This window comes from Crassostrea angulata, chromosome 6 (genome assembly GCF_025612915.1).
Source record: "Crassostrea angulata isolate pt1a10 chromosome 6, ASM2561291v2, whole genome shotgun sequence".
Taxonomy (NCBI): Eukaryota; Metazoa; Mollusca; class Bivalvia; order Ostreida; family Ostreidae; genus Magallana; species Magallana angulata.
In genome coordinates, this window is record NC_069116.1 from 31,687,008 (window position 1) to 31,707,194 (window position 20,187).

The 20,187-nt window shown below is 31.2% G+C and overlaps 1 protein-coding gene across 2 annotated transcripts in view; it reads left to right on the forward strand.

Annotated features, from left to right (window-relative positions):
• Positions 1 to 400: 400 nt before the first annotated feature.
• Positions 401 to 20,187, forward strand: part of LOC128188527 (probable G-protein coupled receptor CG31760) — a 49,950-nt gene continuing 30,163 nt past the window's right edge. The window contains exons 1-2 of one of the 2 annotated variants that reach the window (XM_052859630.1): positions 401 to 518; positions 18,465 to 18,517. The gene's annotated coding sequence lies outside the window, so the exon portion shown is untranslated. Of the gene's footprint in view, positions 519 to 18,304; positions 18,518 to 20,187 lie in introns of those variants that run through there. The other variant, XM_052859629.1, reaches the window with a different exon arrangement.

Genomic DNA, 20,187 nt, shown 5'->3' on the forward strand with positions numbered 1-20,187 from the left:
TATGATCGCAACGGAGCTCTAAAAATGTATGACTATTTGTAGAAAATGTGTTTTATTGATCAACATATATATCACTCATTTTTGGTTCAAGTAATAATTCATTCAGTTATTAAAAATACCAGCTTGCATGATTAGAATTTTTCCTATTCCTAAAGGAAATGAGATGTTATACATTATTATACACGAAGGATGCAAACTTAAAACAACATGGATTCACTCTATCGATTGTTTTAATCTCCAGTTCCCACGAGTTTTGTTTTTATCATAAAGTGCATACTTTAGCGCACAACTTTTTTTTTAAACATCACCTATAATTACTTCGTTAACTTAATTTTGCCTAAAATTTTATAGCTTTTGATTTTTGCTTGTATATTTTGTAGATCTTTATGACTGAATAATGATTGAACTGCTGCTAGATACACATTAACATGAATAAGAGCTCTAATCTCTGTATGACCTCTGCTTTAAGAGCAGTTCATTTCGAAAATTAAGTCAAACCTTCGTGCGCACAACCGGAGGTAAGTTTTTTTTAAAATACTTAACAAATTGTTACTGCATCTAAATTACCGATGTTTTGGTCACGTCAAAGACGCGACAAAGAACTGATATTTATTACTCAGGTTTTAGTTATTTATCGAAAGGAAAAAAGAAAGTACGACTTTTTCATCTGATCATCAGATGATGAAAGAAGTGTCGTAGAAACTTACATCTCGAAATGTAGATTTATGTGAAAAGGTAATATTTGTCTGAAAGAACCAATTTGAAAGTATTTGAAAGAATGCACTTGTTTTTCAGTTTCAAGTTACATGTATAATTTCTTCTTGCTAAACGTTTAAAGGTTTTCATGAACATGATGTATTTTAACTGAGTTTCAGCTTTGATTTATTTCTGCTGAGATGCTTACACCGAACCCAATACATGTATATAGTGTAAAAGAACTGGCCCAGTGAATGGGTACTATGTTTGACTTTAAAAAAATCTGTGTAAAAGAAATTTTGAAAAAATATCAAATCAAAAGGATTTGATATTAAAGCTTGAATACATTGGAAGCATGGTGACGATAAGTAATTGTCAAATAATTCCATTTATAAACAACACTTTAACTTATGTAAAAAAAAAATGAAATCATTGATACTATCTTATGGATCGCTTACAAAGCTGTAAAGAGGTTTTTAGATGCATGCATCTCTAATTGATAAATATTTATAAATCTCTTAAATCCCCAATGAATGTTTATACACATATATACATGTATTGATAGATCAAATATTAGAACTATATTTGGTTAAAAAACCACAATACAAATGACAACAATTACGGGATTAAAAAAAATAATATTAAGGTGACGTCTAGCCTATGTACTTTGATTATTAAAGAGGTGCCCTAAATTCTGTTTCTTCCTGTTTGTGTTGTGTAACAGTATAATTAGCAGTAAAACTTTAATGAAAGCTTAATTCACTTGAAATAGCCATGGTTTAAGGATATCTTTAATACCAAGTAATTGGTTTTATCATCCTATTTATCCATTTATCGTTATCTTCTACACTCCCCTTCTCGTGTACTTTGCTAATTACTGCAAGGTATCCATTCTTTGCTGTAAAACATACTTCGGAGTTTGACTTCATTGCTTATTGTTAATCCATGACCATAAACGAATGGATGATTGCAAATGATGCTGATTTCGGCCACGATAATGCAACATTTGTGTATCGTAAAGTGGTAATAACGACTTTGGTTTGTCGCACACGTGAGGAAGACTGCATTTAAACCATTGCCCGCTTTTTGCATGGAAATGGACCACGAAATATCTTTGTACTCTTGATTCACTAACGTGTCACAGATTGTTATTCTTGAGGAGAACGATGATGATATGTAATGACAATCATACATTGGTATTGATTAACAAATTTGTTCTAGTCGACACATTTAACAGACGATTTAGACTGTGATCAAAGAGAGTGGTTGGTTAATGAACAATCATAAAACATTTGTAAAAAAAAAAAAATAGGAACAAAAGTACTAAGTATGTTTAATTGAATTGAGACAAAATCTGGCTTATTAGTTTAGTTATATAGACACTATTAATGCTTGTCCAGATAAACATTGCGTTTGTAGTGGATATCATTATTGCATTACTATCAAGAAATTAATTGTATGTGTGTTAAAGTGTCATGCTCTCACCCAGTTCTTCGTGTTTCTGAAAAACTAGAAGTCTCGGCAAACACCAGGTATTTCAAAACTAACATGCAAATGAAAGTAGATGAGAATAGATAAGGTATATTTGCACCAAATGAAATATTACCTCTGGCAATTTAGCATGAAATCTGGGACAACAATGCATTTATCTCAATTCGTTACCCATTATTGTTTAAAAATATGGTGGCATATTTCTGCCATCCACATAATTTTTGGTCAATATAGCATATCACGTATAGTCAACATAACTACATAACTGTCTAATCAAGTCGAGAAAAATTTCTAGTTTATTAATTGAAACCGATTTTTTGTTGGGATGGCTATCTCGATAATTTATCTTGTATCTTTACTAAAATTCCGGGCATTTGCAAATACTGCCATTCACAAAACAAGATAAGTTATGAATAGATATTTGATGATAGAATTTTGGAACTCATTACGAATGACTCATTTGATGTGCATTTAGGATTATCAATGAAAATTATAAGGCTGTTTTAAGTCAAAATTCATAATAATGATGATTTTTATTTTCCTTATTAATATACACTGTACGTCATTTGATCATATTTATAAAGTTGAACTGTCTTTGATACTTTAAACTACATGAAATTAAAAGTGTTATGCTAAGAATTAAAATAAACCTGTTTCTACCTTTGGTTCTATATGTATTTTGTGGATGTCTACTTTATCTAAATATTTTGTTTTGTTTTCATTACTAATTAAGCATAATAAATAGTTTTTTTCATATTGTTTTTTAAAAGTAGTATTTTAATCTATGAGTTAATTTAATTTACTTGTTATTCAACATCAACCTTGCGTCATCTGTCCTTTATCTAAGGTGCCTAAATTTTAGTCAAGATACAAGATAATTATCTCATCTTGTCGAGATAGTTATCACAACAAAATATAATAGCTTATGTAGACTAGACAAAATACAAGTCGGAGTTTGTTGAGAAACAATAAAATTATCTTGATTTGACGAGATGATTATCTCGACTTGACGTGATATGGTATGTTGACTAAAATTATATAGATAGCATAAATATGCAACCATATAAAAAGTACAGTAATGCATGAAATTCAACAAAGTCAGTCGGATTTTAATTGCTGAAACATTATATGTAAATGTGCATCATTCACAAAAATAGTTATTTAAATCAAAATATGATACAAATTAGCATTTGTTCATCTTCAGTCGTTTCGTGAGATAAATGGGTTTTTTTCCTGACACCTTGTTATTTCATAAACGTGTTTATTTATCGAAATCAACAAAATCAAATCACACCTTATCCTGTTATATCGTTACATTGCAGCTTCAAATAACTAATAGTAATGATTTGTCAACTAAATACTTGTATTGAATCTGTGATGCATGTAATCAGAACATCAGTAATTGCCGTTATGTAAGATAATTAACAGTTGTCTCTGAAGGACACACGAGGCGTTCCTCAATTTTATATGATTTTCCTTGATATATTATTCCTTATTAATTAACATTTAAAGATGTTATTTCCCAAAAATTCAGGGTACATAACCATGCTCTTTTCGGAGCTAAGATATTTATAATATTCCTTAAAATATCATGCAAAATGCATTTGAATGTTTATAAATAAAGTCATAGTATGTATTTTTAATTGAACACTTTGTATCTAAATGAAAAAAAAGTACCATATAACATGAAATGTAAATATCGAATTACTTAGTGGAAATCTTCACATTGTGGAGATAGGAAAAAATAGAAAAAATGGAAGATAGGTCGCGTCTGACTATAAATGATTTCTGTCAATTTTAACTCAAACTATACACTGGGACTTTTGTTCGTTATTTATTATTTTCGGGGGAGGGGTTAGGATGTTAAATATCATTATAACTATGACGGTTGTTGAATTTCGAGATATGAGGTAATACTACTAGCAACCTCATTTTTTCCTATGAGAACCAAGATGGTGTAATGCATGTTTGGAGGTTCTTATCATCTGGAAGCAATGTTAGTCAGTGCGATGACAGCTTTAACGTGGGAAGTCATCCTGTTTAACTCGTTAAAAGTTTTTCGCTGTGTGCAGGGAGATATACATGCCGTTGATAGATAATTCTCATTTCATACAGTTACTACCTGCAAATTTCATCATACTTCTCGTTCGTTAATCACCCATCTTTAGATTAGTTAACGTTCAGTTTGTAAATAGATGAATTTAATTTGTAAATATTATTTTGATAAGTTTTCTAGAGAAAGTAGGTGACGTAGATTTTGTCTTATTTTCTGCTTAAAATGATTATTTCCTCTAGAACACGAGACCGTCTTGTTGATATATGAATCAATAACATGGTCGCACCATTATGCAGTAGGTATCTTTTAGATTTTTCATTCATATATATATATATATATATATATATATATATATATATATATATATATATATATATATATTTATATATATATATATATACTTCAATTCTTTAACCGGTTACATGTGTTGACATTGGACTATTAAAGAAGCTTTATTTTAGAATTCTCAAATAGAAAATCCTGATGAGCTTTTTATTCTGTCAACACTTAACAAGAAGAGGTTATACAGGATTTTTTGGTGAATTATCTACATCCGGGTTATCAATGCCTAACTGTTTGCAGAGAGTTGTTTGCATGAAAATTGACAATTTGTTTTAGTTTCAATTCGTTTGCCCTCATTCGTGGTTGGCAATATTAGAATACGACGATAAATTTCAAACAAGTTGGTTTTGTTTTAAATACACAGTCTTCGGGCAATAAGACAATATGAAAATGCGGGATAATCGTTACAAATGAGATTGACAAAATAACATTTGATTAAAATAAGCGTCTGCTGCAGTATTGATCCTTAGTTTTCACACTGTATCCCTGAACAATGGCGTGGCCCCAAACAAGTTTAAAAGTTTTATGATAGAATATATATAATTTTTTTTATTAATTTAATTAATAATTAACTATGCTTGCATTCTAGCTAATAAAGTGAAGATTCTAATTGTGACTTTCGGACTGGACCTCAAGACGATATTCAAAGTATGAGTTAGGAGTATAGTTTGGAATTTGGTTAAAACCATGACCCACAACCCCTTAAAACTTATTAAGGGTCTCAGGATAGTTTAAAAAACCAGTGTTGATACATATGGGTAAAATATTTTTAAAAATATTCTTATTTAGATCTGCAATTCAAAATTATTATCTATTGAATCATCCCAATTATTAATTGTTGTAACAACCACCATTGAAACAATACTGGCTTGGATATTTGTATTTAGCTTATAAAGCTGCTTTGTAAAGAGTAAGCTACTTTGATTAGAGTTGGAGCCGATGTTACTCGGGTGAGCGATGTGTCCCGTGGGCCCTTGTTTAATTCTGTTTTTTCTTTTTTTTGAGAAACTGAAGGGGTTCTAGATATATTTCATTAGTCAAAAATGGACAAAACTCATTATTTTGTTACTTATTTCCTTCATATTTTATTGAAATTGACAGTTTAAAACTTGATTTTTCATTGTATTTACCAAAAATTTATTTAAGCCGCAGTACACCCTGTCAAAAAAAGCAATTATTATGAACAACCATTGAACAAATAAAGTATAACTTATATTTCATTAACCTGTAGACACCTTTCATTTACTAGATATTGACCTGAAGAAAACAAAATTATCAGAAATTAACTTTTTTGCTCCTTTTATTCAAGAAACAATCCATGTCAATGTAAATATAAAACATTACAGCTGTTTGACTACTTTAGTATCATTGTTCATAATGGTCTCATTTTGAAATATTTTCACAATTAAGAAAATCTCAATCATAATGTAAAAATGTAAGGAATGTTTTTAAAACTATATACAAAATATTCATTGGCAACTAGGTTAGTAGGTTATTTACCAATTTTAAAAGTTGTTTTGACTATGTAACATTAATCGCGTTCTTGCTTAAGTACAATCTTGACTGCGATGTGTATAAATAATAGTATATAAACAAAATATAGTGAGTATGATGCTTGCGCAACGATGTGCTCATCAAAACTATGAAAAGAGACACCATTTTTCACTTTTTTACATATAGTCACTAAAATGATGATTGTTCCCCAAATACAGACATAAAATATGACATCTGAATATATCAGACAAAAACATGCCCCATGAATCTTATGCCAAGGGCAAAGCATCTTACACAATGCAATTGACCTTTTTAACATACAAAACGTTTTTATAGATTTTTAACTGACCTAATAACATCCAGAGCAAATTTATAGATTGTTAAACCCACAGTCAAAGACACAATTAGATTAGATTAATGTAGTTCTTATTTTCCAGACCGAAACTGCACTTCTTGCGTGAACATTTCGGTTAAACACTGACAAAAAAGTTTATCATTTAATGTTTTATTATGACAATCTTAAAGGAAATCGCTGGGGGTTCACATCATTTCACATCATTTCATCACTAATTTAAACGACCACATTTTTACAATTGCAACTTGTTCCTTTACCATTCACAAGTCTTAATGGTACAGTAACATTTCATTTTATAGATCTGGGCATTTTGGGAGATCTTTTTTTGAGCTAGCATCTATTTTTTTTACTGGCAATTATGTACAAATTAGATAAAAAAAATTCTGAACTGAGAGGAAGGGAGATAAAGTATCAGAGAAATGTATGCATTAGTGATCTTGAGGTTTTAAAATATTTATGACTTGACGCTCTTGTCAATGTTGGGCAAGTAAAATTTATTTATTTTTCCTTTTTTAATAAGTATAGAAATAATACAGTATCCGCTTCCTTCATATTTGCCACTCCGAATCCAACAATAAGAGTTAAAAATATTTCTATTATTTACATGTTTCTGGGGTTTTTTCGCCGTTTTTTTTAAATTATAGAGAGGTTTAGCAAACCAACGAGTACGCGTACGTGTACGTGTAGAACGGAAAATATCTGCATTACGTCATCAGTTTGTGTAATGACAAATTTCTACACGTATGTACCCGAATGAACATACGTGTAAATTGCAAAGTACTCGTAAGGTCGAACTTGTAGCCTCTGTTTCCATGTTGTCTATTAATTTTAATAAATATGTTAACTTTTCTTAAGCCTGAATATTCAATGCGAATACTGATATCTACCAACATAAATTTTCATTAATGTTTTATATGTTATTGGAGTTTTATTTCACGCATCTCCTTCTCCAAAACATGCAATAGCTCCGTTATCTTATCAATTTGCGATAAATAAAAATGTGCATATATAATAAATGATGTTTAATAAAATTAACACATGCAGAATTCCTACTTTTCGTTTTTAACCAACATTCTCAGCTTAGTAGGTAAGGATATCCATGATTACATTAAAACATTTACACGTACAAGTACACGTTACAACTGCTAAACAAGAAAAGTAATTAAGCTGGTACGCGTAGTTCTAACTTGTAACCTACACGTACAAGTACACGTACACGTTGGTCTGCTAAACCTCTCTAATATTTATCTGATTTTTGTACGCATCCATAATAGTTAGATGGGGTTGGAATTATTAGAGAGGTTTAGCAACCCAACGTGTACGCGTACGTGTACGTGTAGAACGGAAAATATCTGCATTACGTCATCAGTTTGTGTAATGACGAATTTCTACACGTATGTACCCGAATGAACATACGTGTAAATTGCAAAGTACCCGTAAGGTCGAACTTGTAGCCTCTGTTTCCCTAATGTCTATTAATTTTAATAAACATGTTAACTTTTCTTAAGCCTGAATATTCAATGCATATACTGATATCTACCAACATAAATTTTCATTAGCGTTTAATATGTTATTGGAGTTTTATTTCACGCATCTCTTCCTCCAAAACATGCAATGGCTCCGTTATCTTAATAATTTGCGATAAATAAAAATGTGCATAAAAAATTATACAATAATTGATGTTTAATAAAATTAACACATGCAGAATTCCTACTTTTCGTTTATAACCAACATTCTCAGCTTAGTAGGAGAGGATATCCATAATTACATTAAAACATTTACACGTACAAGTACACGTTACAACTGCTAAACAAGAAAAGTAATTGAGCTGGTACGCGTAGTTCTAACTTGTAACCTACACGTACAAGTACACGTACACGTTAGTCTGCTAAACCTCTCTAATTATTGAACGATCCACACACCTTCTATCATACACAAATATCTTTACAGATCAGTATCATGCAGTATGGTGCTATTCATTGCAATGTGTTTTGTTTCAGATGATCTTATCGCAAGGATTTGATTTTCAGGACTTAATTTTAGTGTTTAGTTTTTATATGTTTTTATTTTAATTTTATTTTTTGAGCAATTATATCTGGCCGGGATTATGCTTTAAAACATGTTGTAAAGTTATTAAAACAATATCAGAAGAGTATGGGGGAAGTGATTTTTTTTCTTTGGATATGAAAAAGAAAATTATCATATGATTTTAAAAAAATCGAGTCTAAGATATAGTTATGAAAGCGTCATACTGTTTCGATTCAGGTTTAATTGCTACAGGAAAATAATTTTACAAAATGATGCTTCTTTGTTGATAAGTAGTCATAATCTCCTCAGTACTTAACTTTTTGAATTAAAGGAATGACGAATAAACATAATGCATCGTTTCGCGTGTGCAATTTTTAAAGTCAATAAGTAGATTTTAAAATCTGGCGTCATGTTAATACAATAGAACGATTTAAATATTGCATTGTGAATTTTTTTAAAATCCAAAAATCGGGCATTAGTAAGATATACATATCTGAAATCCCACAAATTGAATAAAGATAAGCATTTTTTTTTCACAAAATCACATCGCACTAACATTCTAATGAAGCTGCTATCTCCTATCGCGTGTCATCTTGAAGCCAGTTCCCTAATTTGCATGGCAGTTGCGTTCCGCATTGGTTTCCTCAATGCTAACGTATTTAGGAACAGATGTCATGATTTTAATGATTGACCACAGTAAAAGAACGTTTTGTCTAGCAAAATAAGTATTCGACTTAAATGAATAGTACATCGAATGGCTTCTTCTCTTCTGCTTAAACCGATTACTTCAGATTTGTTAACAGTGGAGGGTCAGTGTATAGATCCTTCAAAAACACCATGGTTGTGTTGGGAATGCAATCAAAAGTCATTCCACACACTTCAATGTAATATTCAAGGCTAAATTAATTTTATGGATACGTTTAACGACAGCAAGCAAAAATATTCTAGGTGAGCTTCCTTACCATTATTGTTTCGCTCGCAATTATAACAGAGTTATCATGAGTCATAATTACTTTACTAATTGTCGTTATCTCCCGACAGGAAATAATGATTACTAACTTTATTTTTTTTTTTTGGTATGTGCATTATCTGCCTGATAATGGCCAAGCTAGAATATGGCAAAATAACTTTATGTATTCCCTTTGATATCAGGAAATATGCTTCGCTGTTTTTGATTGGATTTGATTTAGGAATACAGCTAGATTGCCGCGAAGTTTCAAGGTTGTCTAATTGTTCTACCCGACTTTGGAGTTCATTAACCATTCCCTTGTTTTTCACCTGTAACATTTAGATTATATTATCATTCCTGTATCCTATACCTCAAGCCATTATTTTTTCTTTAAAAACATTTCTTATTTTTATCTAATGATTAATATCATTGCAGAAATTATCGATTCCTAATACACCCACCCATACACCCTCACTTTACTCTCTCTCTCTCTCTCTCTCTCTCTCTCTCTCTCTCTGAGGAAAAAAATAAAACAGTTCCTTAAAGCATAAAGGCATTTATAACACTATCATAGTTGTTTTAAATGGAACAACACTTTGGTAACAAATGAAATGCTATGGGATTGGTACTTCTCCCACGTTCCGGTTTTATATCAATTTTTCACAAGTCTCAATTATTTTTCACGTAAAATTAATCGATATTTTTCATAATATAAATAACAGGGTGATTGAAAAACCCATTTGAAAAACAATTAAGCTGAATGATATTTCAAAGTATTTAATGCGTTTTTGAGCTTTAATGGTTTCTTTCAGACATGATGAATTTTTCAAAGATTTTTATTTTCACTTCAAATTACCCAAGAATACGATGTTAGACTAAGTGCATTTTTCTCCACGAAAACATATATCCAATACATGTTATATAATGTTTACAGGATAATATAAAACGCGAGGAGGACAAATATAGATAGTTAGAATTGATCTTGCTGTTGGTGATTTTAATATCCGAAATAAGAAGATGTATATAACCTTCTCTAACGACCGACACAGTGCATATGGGTTCGTAAATGTAAATGATTGATTTTATTGCATCTGTCAGTGTAATAGAAATGAGGTAAAAAAAAAAAAGTCATTTTGAACGCTTTGGATATGTATTTGCGTTGGTCCATCCAGCATTTAAAGCATTCATGCATACGTTTTTCTAATGTAGCCATTTCTCGAAGAATACATCCTTTTTCAATTTTAAGCTCACCAATTTGTAGGCTTAAGTAAGGTTTTCAGATCATACTTTATTCACTGTTCATCTGTTTCTGTAGAATCTTTAGCCAAAATTGGATGGATGTCTTTGAAATAATCAAAATCCTTGTACAAGAACTTCAAATATTTTCGACAGAATTTCATTATATATTGAATAATAAAAAATTCCTTTTCTTCATAATGTGATAATTTCGTTCCCTGGCCACTAACACGACAACAAGTAGAGTGCAAAGTTCTATATCTATAGAAAAAAAATTGGCAACTCTTTGAATCAATTCTCAAAACTTACAATGCTACGATTTAACGGTACCGATAATATTCGTTAGCACCAAATACACAATGTTCAAGATCTACACGATACGAGTGCAAAAATGTCACTTGTGAAAATGGAATTATTTAATTGACATCAAAGGTTGGCATTGGTATTGTTTCATATAGAAAAATGAAATCAAGAAAATATGCCAGTCGCAGTAACGGCTTAACAGAGCATCAAGTTACTCAAATCAAGAAAGATCGATTTAGTATAACTTCGTGACTGATTTCAAACAATGAAAATGATCTGACTTAAGCCTCTTTCACATTTGGCGCACGAGCACTTTACAACGCTTTGCGATCGGAACATTTTAGCTTCGCACGAGCTCTCGCATACATTGCACAAAGTCTCGCATTCGTTGCATGCGTTTTAGATTCCTCAATATAGTGGCTTGCACAATATTCCGACACGACAGATTGAGATCCAAATGATCGCAATGCAACTCATTAGTACAAAAGTCTTGCATCGTTGTGTGTACTTACAAGAGTAAAGCTTGGTTTTTGAAGGTCGTAATCGTAGCTGTCTTGCGTGTGTTTTGCTCAACATGTCTCGTGTAATCTTCCAACAGTTTACTATCATTGCTTCGCCTCTAGTTTATATACCCTGTATATTAAGCATAGATAGTCTTTGTTTCAAACCCATTTTGACCATGGATGCTGCTGCACAAATACCTCCTTGTCGTCTGCTGAGTTAATATATACCCATGTACATGTGTGTATATATCACAAATACGTTTGCATCGCACAATGGTCGCTTAAGATCGTGCGAATTTCGTAATTTTTCTTCTTCATATGCGAGTATTTTGGCAACAGTTTACGATTCAAATCTTAATTTTTCGGTCGCACGAATATTTAATCGTTTCTGTTTTAGCGCCAATTGTGAGAGGGCCTTAAATTAATAAACTTTTAATTAAAAAAGTGTATATTTATATAATCTAAATCTGTATTTTATTAAGTACATCTTGTTGTTTAACATCATAATTTGATGATTAAAAAATAACATTTTATTTGTAAAACTGCAGCCTCAGCAACTGTCTGTCAGCACTCCCGCTTTGGATGTTTAGTACATGAATGTTGAGACAATAAAATTAATCCACAACTCTATAAAGAGTACCTGGGGCAAAAAATTACAGAGCGACACAGAAGGACAAATGCGTTTGTCATTCTAAGTCAATGAACTTTCTTGGTATTAACTTGATTTAGAAAATTTTTTATTTGTTTGCATAAATGTCAAACATTAAATGCATAATAATCATTTATAAATTGAAAACGTCGTCCAATTATTATGCTAACAACTAATTTAAAAAAAGACGCTAGCCAAGTTGTATGACAGTGTTTCTTGTAAAATTTAAAACAATCCAATGAGTTACATGATCATTCTTTACAAGAATGAACTGAAAAGCTGTTCATTATAAACACTGCGCATAGTACTTGTAAACCTGTCGCCCTTTTCACCAAAAATCTTACGACTCAGATAAAAATTTCACAACCATTTAAGTTTTCGGTCAAAAAAGATATTCATATTTTTTTCATAAGTATTATTTACAATATTGTCAAAAGTAGAAGTATAAAAAGAGTTTTTGTGATATTTTACAGTGTTGATACTTTTTGAAGAAAAGGAAAATAATGTCTTAAGTCGTAAAATTTTTAGTAAAAGGGACCACTGAGTGACAGTAACGTGCTATACTATAAGAAGAGGCACATGTAAGCTGGAAACAAGAGAAAGAAGATACTTTGCTTTAAAAGAAACAAATTCTAACGGCAACCACCTTAAATACACGGATATGATCAGTGCAGTTTAGAAACATGAAAATGCCAATATCAATATCCATTATGTATATTTCTCTACTTCATCTTTTAGAGTCACAAATCACAAATAATTCCCTTACTATTATAACTGCAAACCAGAATTTAGCTGCTGGTCTGTAGCCTCCGGTCTGAGATATTCGGGTTGACAACCTGGGAGCTACAGTTCCATTCGTCAATTCTTCCATAAGCAACAACAATTTAACCTGGCATGCGCAGAACTGTTTGGTTCATGGGGTTTTAAAAGTATAGTTCTTGTTGTACTACGTGCAACTAGTATTTGCTGTACTATTTTTTTTTGGCATAAAATAGTTTATGTCTGATATATCTTGTTTTCAGTACAGTATATCCGTTACTGTCCAATAAATGATTGTTTGATCTTGCAAATTGCCCATAAAGTTGATCATTTTAATGCATCATTTTTGACAGTGGTCAGTATGCTGTTTATTCTTTATAATGAAAACCTACTGCTAACGTGGTCAACTTTATTCTAATTTAGGCAGTAATATACCATGTAAAAACCCTAAGACAAGGGAGGTAGTTTGTTCAGCACCATTTCAAAATTAAAAGTAAAAAAGTACTCCTTATAAGTATAAAAATCAAATGCGCAAGGCGACTCGAGTTCTACTGTCCTTTTTAGCTAGAGACGAAGATGGTCAGATAAAAGGACACTACTGTATACATAAAGATCGAGGTCTAAAAAGTTAGATTATGTAAATTCTCGTAATGCTGTTTGATAACAATGGCTTGCTGAAATAAGACATATCGGAGATTAATGTTTGAAGTGTGTATTAAGTGGGTAATTTCAATGAAATGTGTATGTAAATTAAGAAATTTCAAGAAATTGGTTCATTTTCTACACCGTTTAGTTAAAGCTATGAAGTAATAGGAAAAATTATTTAAATTATTGATAAACAGAATAAATCTAGTACCCCCCAAAACAGGGTTAAAATCATTTACAAGAATTTTACTTAAAAGTAAAAGTTTATCTAACAAAACTGTTTTATTTATATGGCAAGACACTAAGAATTAATGAAAGATAAAGTGTTTCAGAAATAATTCTTAACGGAAGTCTCTTTGGCACATTCCTTTGCTCTTGTTTTGGGATCTAACGCAGGGGACCGAATTAAGCGCTTTAGTATTTTATGCTTGACCACTCGATTTCCTACGCGGTGATGACAAGATTCCAGCTCATGTATTTTCCATGTGACGGTTAGATAATGAATCTATTATACAAATGTAATTTCGTTATATTGTTTTGTCCTCCTACATATGACAAACCAAGAGCACAGCTTCACATTTGTGTCTGCTCTAGGTTTGAAAATTGGACGCAGTCGACCTGAAAATTAGATTCCATGTGCCGGTTTCAATTTTCTTAAAGACCTTATTGGAGACAAAACTGATACAAATCGATGCTGTGCGCCCGGAGAGCTACATCCGAGATCTGTAGTAGCATATGCTAGATCGCTAAAAGCCCAAACCAAGGTTTCGAGAAAAAAACCCCTTGTGGATTGAATGACGATGTTGTGATATCCAAATATAGGATTGACGTCGTCTTAATTTAGATATTTTTAAAGTATGTAATACTACACGATTGCTCAACATATATAACATGATGACTTGAAGGTTTCTTCAATTTCTTAAACATGAACAAAACAAATAGTACATGAGAGTATCCTATTGGTGTACTTTGTACAATATAAAAGGGTTAAGATTAACATAACATTTAACACTTTAGTGTTAATTAAGCAATGTGTACAAATGTTTACAAAATATAATTAGGTCGGTTTTTTATAGAAACAAGATGGCTCGCACTTACAAATAAGGTGATTTTTAAACAAAGCAAAACAATTCACAGGTAGTTGTGGTTTTAGAAGAAGAACCCGGATTAAAGGTAGCAACTATTTAGAAGAATTTATTATCAACAATAACACCTTTCTCTCTCTCTCTCCCTCTTTACCTTTCTTTCTCTTTCTCTATCTTTCTCTCTGAAAATATCCCGAATAAGCCACTCCACCAGCTTAGATTTGTCTTAGACTAATATTGGAACTGATACTTTCTTAACATTAAGCAGACCAGAATCACCATGCAGATTAAATTTGCATCCAATGTATTTTAAATTGGTATCGAAAAGTCATGATACTTCTGTTATTTTTTTTTGACAATGAATAACCCAACGAAATGACATTTAAGGCTTCCAAATATTCAGGATCTTTCCCTTATCTTAGATCTGTGGTTTTGTAAAAAAAAAAAAAAAAAAAAAAAAAAAAAAAAGGCTCACAAAAATTCACACAATGAGACAGACAAAAGCAGTCTGCCGTTCGTCCAAATGTAAAAAAGAGAATTCTTGTAAAACCGCCTAATGTGCTTTGTCTATATGAATGAAAAATTGGTTCTGTTGTACGGAGTCCCCATTCCATCAATAAATGTTCGCAACAGTAACAGACCCAATAATCCCGACCTTTGAAGCTTCATCAAAAAATCTAAATGTACAGTAAGGTAGACAAATCTTAAAGTCTCTGAATTACTAAAAATTATAATATTCAAAAGTATGATCTACTTTCTTCACAACTTCTTTCTTTGAATCATTATATTTGTTGTATTTTGTTACCAGCTAACTCAGAAGATAGGTCGACTTGAAAATGACCATTACGATAAATTATTATTCTATATGGTTTTGATTACTTCACTGGAATCACTCAGTCAATTATTTGGAACACAGGTAAATTTGCCATAGGAGATAATTCAACAATTACCATTACCAGAATTAAGCTATAGAGAAAATACCTTCCATGGATTTCAATAACATAATCTTGATTGAATGACAAGTTACCCAAATGAACTGTAGATGAATAGAAATACACAAAGTGTATAATGGTAGAGTGAAATATGTACTTTATTTGTCATTAACTCTTTTTACCGATTCGAAGAGTAATGATCTTATCAATAGGTTTTAAAATGCAATGTGTATTTTAGTCTCAAAGTATTAAAGAGGTATCATTATATTCTCTAGAGATATAACGGTGTAATTGCTGTGAGAAATGTAGGACCACCTTTTCCGACTTAATCACTATGAGACGATTTAAGAGTTGTTCAATTAAATAATCTTTTCAATCGATATCTGGCATATTATTGAATTAAGCTTCGATGGAGGGAAATACATTGCCTTTTTGGGAGATGATTTTTATTGACTCTCCTATGCAGTTACTTTGGCGAAACGGAGGTAAAACAGCGTTTGGACCAAAGCACAAATCATGAATGAAAAATTATCACCGCCGACAAGACATAATACCAGAAAATAATTGATAAATTTGATGCAATGTATTCGGAAGTATTGTTTGTAAAGGAGAATTAATCATAGAGTCCTTAAAAATATTCAACTTTAAAATGGTACAAACAATAAAGAAATATTTTGTTGTCGTATATATTCCTACGCCAGCGTACAATAAGCAGTTTCCCGCCCGCTTGAACGATATCAAAGAACTGCAAGTACTGGATAGCGGTAAGCAAGCTTGTTGTTAAAATTTTGAAATTATCATCTTTCAGGTTGGATATAATGAAAGATAGGGCGATCAATTCCTACCAATATTAACACTTCAATAAAATAAAATTCAATAAAATAAAAGTGTTTCAAAGTTGAAAAAACATATAACTAAATATAGGACTGCATTTTAAATCAATCAAATCAGTTTTCCAATCGGTTTTACATGAAAGATAGAGGGTTCCAGTTATCCTGCTAATAAACATTTTGCGATAAAATCAAAAGAAGCCTAGAGTAAAAAATATACACCTTTTATGCTTACCTCCATTTGATAGCACAAACGCATTTAATAAAAGTGTATGAAGGTCATTGTAGTGTCCACAACTTGCAATTACATATGTGTTAAGTAAAGACATTATTTCTATGATGTTTTCCATGAAATATGATGTGTATCATCTGGATTCAAAACTTCGACATTTCAAAATACACCGTTATTATTCTAACTGAATAAAGAAATTTTGATTTTTTCCTTCAGATTTTTTCCGTTTTAAAACTGATGAAATATATTTATACATCTTACCTTGTATGCAATCATGACTTACTGTTTGTTGTAACTGTACGGTAATTGAAAGTTTTCCTGCATCACTTTTTAAGCATTTGTGGCTATCGGATAGTTTTAGCACAATCTCTTGAAACAATTTTGTAATACACATGAAAAAATCATATGGAGGAAAAGATGCTTGTTTGAAAATTAATTCAGCAAATCTAAGGATTTTACCTGTACATACATGTACAATTCTTTACAATATCACAAAATTCTAGTTTGTAGGGTATTAAGATTTCATTATGAGAGGTTGTTCTATATTACTTTAAAGGCATCCAATCCTTAGTCACAAGTCACATTATCTCTAGAGTAAGTAAATATCCATTTCTTGAACCGAAAATTGGATTGCTTTAAAAACATATATTACCTTCATTGCTTTGTTTATGTTGTGACAAATGGTAAATAAATCCAAAAAAGATTCCTCGTTATGTCAGGTCTTGTTTATTATTATTATTATTATTCATTTCTGAACAAAATAAACTACTGTTAGTACTTTCAGTACTTTGATTTATACATGCAATGCCTTTTGTAAACATGTGTACTGTAAATAAAATTAACAACTTAAAATTCGTAATATAGATTTTAACAGTTAAGAATTTCCCTCTATTTTTTGTTTTTTGAATTGATTTATATGATTTTTTACATATCTCTTATATTTTTGATATTTTCTAATTAATTGAGAATTAATTTATAATAAAAGCATTTAATTTTCCCTTTTTCGGAATGATTAAAATCTTTCGTCATAACATCTTCTTAGACGAAACCAACATTATTATTTAAAAAGTAAAAGGTTTTTTTTTATTCAAAACATCTACGTTTTACTGTTCGACGTAATGATGCTAATTGGAAATCATTAAAATCATCATTTATTAAAATAAAACTATTAAAAATTCATGCATCTATCATAGCTTTAATTAGGAAAAAATGATTTTAAAAATCAGATATGGGTTTCAAAATCAATATTTTTGCCCATTTTACCGATGTTTTAGGCAATGTTTTAAAGGTTTTATTACCATTGGCAGTTAATAGAACTATATGTCATTGATATAATCGACATTTTCTTTAAAATCGTAAGAAATCCAAAGTATCTACAAACGTTTCTTTAATAAAAGGTTGATTTAGATGTTGTGCAAGTTTGGAGAAGGTTTAAGATAGTTTGGAAATTCTGATATGCCACTATTGTTCTCGACATCCGACAGGTTTATAACAGTAAGTTTGAAGAGGTGCTGCTTATAATATTTGGTAGGGCTCTTCTGGTAGGAATGTGCAGAGGTTTACTTTATCAAGACTGGACTTAATTGTTTGTAATGTTGGGATGTTTACACGTCGAAATATTTCTGCCCGGGACAAGTGAAGAGGTATATCGATTAACACGACTCACTTAAACTCTCTTCATCAAATCGCTGCTACTCAGTTTGTTGTATGCACCGTTACTAGAAAGAGCGAGTCTCTCAATCAACACTTTTACTTATGAATTGTTAATCAAACATTGCTTGAAAAAGAACAACATCTAGATCGTCATTTTTTATCATTGCCGCCGATTATATTTCATGTGATTTTTTGGATAGTAAGTACGAATTGAATTTCTTTCTAGAGAAACTGGACACCTTAACTTTGACGTTTGGACAATGCGGTTAATCGAAAAAGGTTTGTTTTTTTCACAGTCTATGTCATTGATACGAATAATATTATTTGCACTTGACATATCTTCAATGACACTGGTAGGAAAATGTGTTCTATGAAGAGTTGGTAAGAGTGCAAAAAGTTCTCGTGATGAAATCTTTGTTTTAGGTGTAAATCTACCGTCTTCAATAATTCACGACTTCTCTATTTCTTCTTTCATGACATCCCTTTGAACCTTGTCGGTGAGAGATTCGACGACGTGTGTTCAGTGTCTGAGTTTCCAATAAAAATACCGGTATAAGCTTTTAGAAATCGTTAAGAAATTGACAACGAGTAACATTCCTATCTGTCGAATAGTTCGATGTTTAAATAATCACCTTGGTTTGCAAGAAAGAGCAAAACACATGCTTTCGTGAATGCAAAACATAGCGTAAACGATACTGAACTTTGATTCGGGTAATGAAGACGTTCGAGATTATACTCCTAGTTCCTGTGGAATAAGTTCGAAGATTTGTGATGTTTGCTGATCAAAACGCTCAGCAATCTAACAACGTCAAACAAGCTCTGCGTATTTGCAGCACTTTTTTTTTCATTTTTGTTCAATAGTAGCACACAAAAATGTTTGATAGAAACATCTTCTGGATGATTATAAAGACAATAATTTTTATTTAAAAACGCGATTCAAATATTTGTTTTCATTTTTAAGCGCATCTTTTAAAAAAACACACCGTATATTTAATTGCAAACTCATTGCTCAAAGAAATTTAATAGAGAAGAGAGAGATTCATCATTTTGAGAGACGTTTATTTAACCTCCAACGAAAAAATTTATATGCTGTCAGAGATTTTCCGGATCATTTTGATATCCTAATTGACGTCCATGTAACGAAGCGGATGATTTATCGGTATTTGGTGTGGCCCACCGTATTGGAGCTCGATGTATTGACAATTGATAGCTTCGTTTGTCAGAAATGTGCAAAAAAGCAATCATTTGGAACCCTGCTTGACTGAACAATCATCATAAGTTTAAACTAGCGATGTCCAGAAAACAATTTAGCTTGCATAATATTTAATAAAACTGAACGGAAACGTTTGAATTACGCCCTTTTTGTGGCGGTATTTTTCTTTCCCATTTGCAATTATATCAAAACAACATCAATCTGTTTGAGATCAGAAATATCAAATTAGTTTTTTTTTTTACATGATTTTAAGTAGTCTTATATGAGGCATTTCAATTCTTAACAATTACATTTGATTAGTACTGTATTATTCAATTACTTAAATGCATTGTTCATTTCATCAAGATTTGTCTGTAAAATAAAGATGTAACTTTGATGTTTTGGATTTTTATCCATTTGGTCTTTCGTTGGTATGAGGATAGTTTGCGTTTTTTCAGTATGTGCTTCTATAAGCCTCTATTGATGAAACTATCGTACGTGACTCGCCAGTTTTTATATTCGACAATTTATAATTTCTTTGACAGCGTCTTTTGTTTGAACTCAAACAAGGTCCTACATGTAGGTCTGTCAGCATAAATTGCTAATTTGATCAAGTAGGTAAAAAAAGGTTTAAAAATGAATTATTGCAAAATAAAATTCTAAAATAACTAATGATTCAAATTGAAAAAAATTGAAAATTTATTACGTAATTGGTTTATAGATCTCTCCTGTCGGTGCCAGACTTCTCAGTATTGTG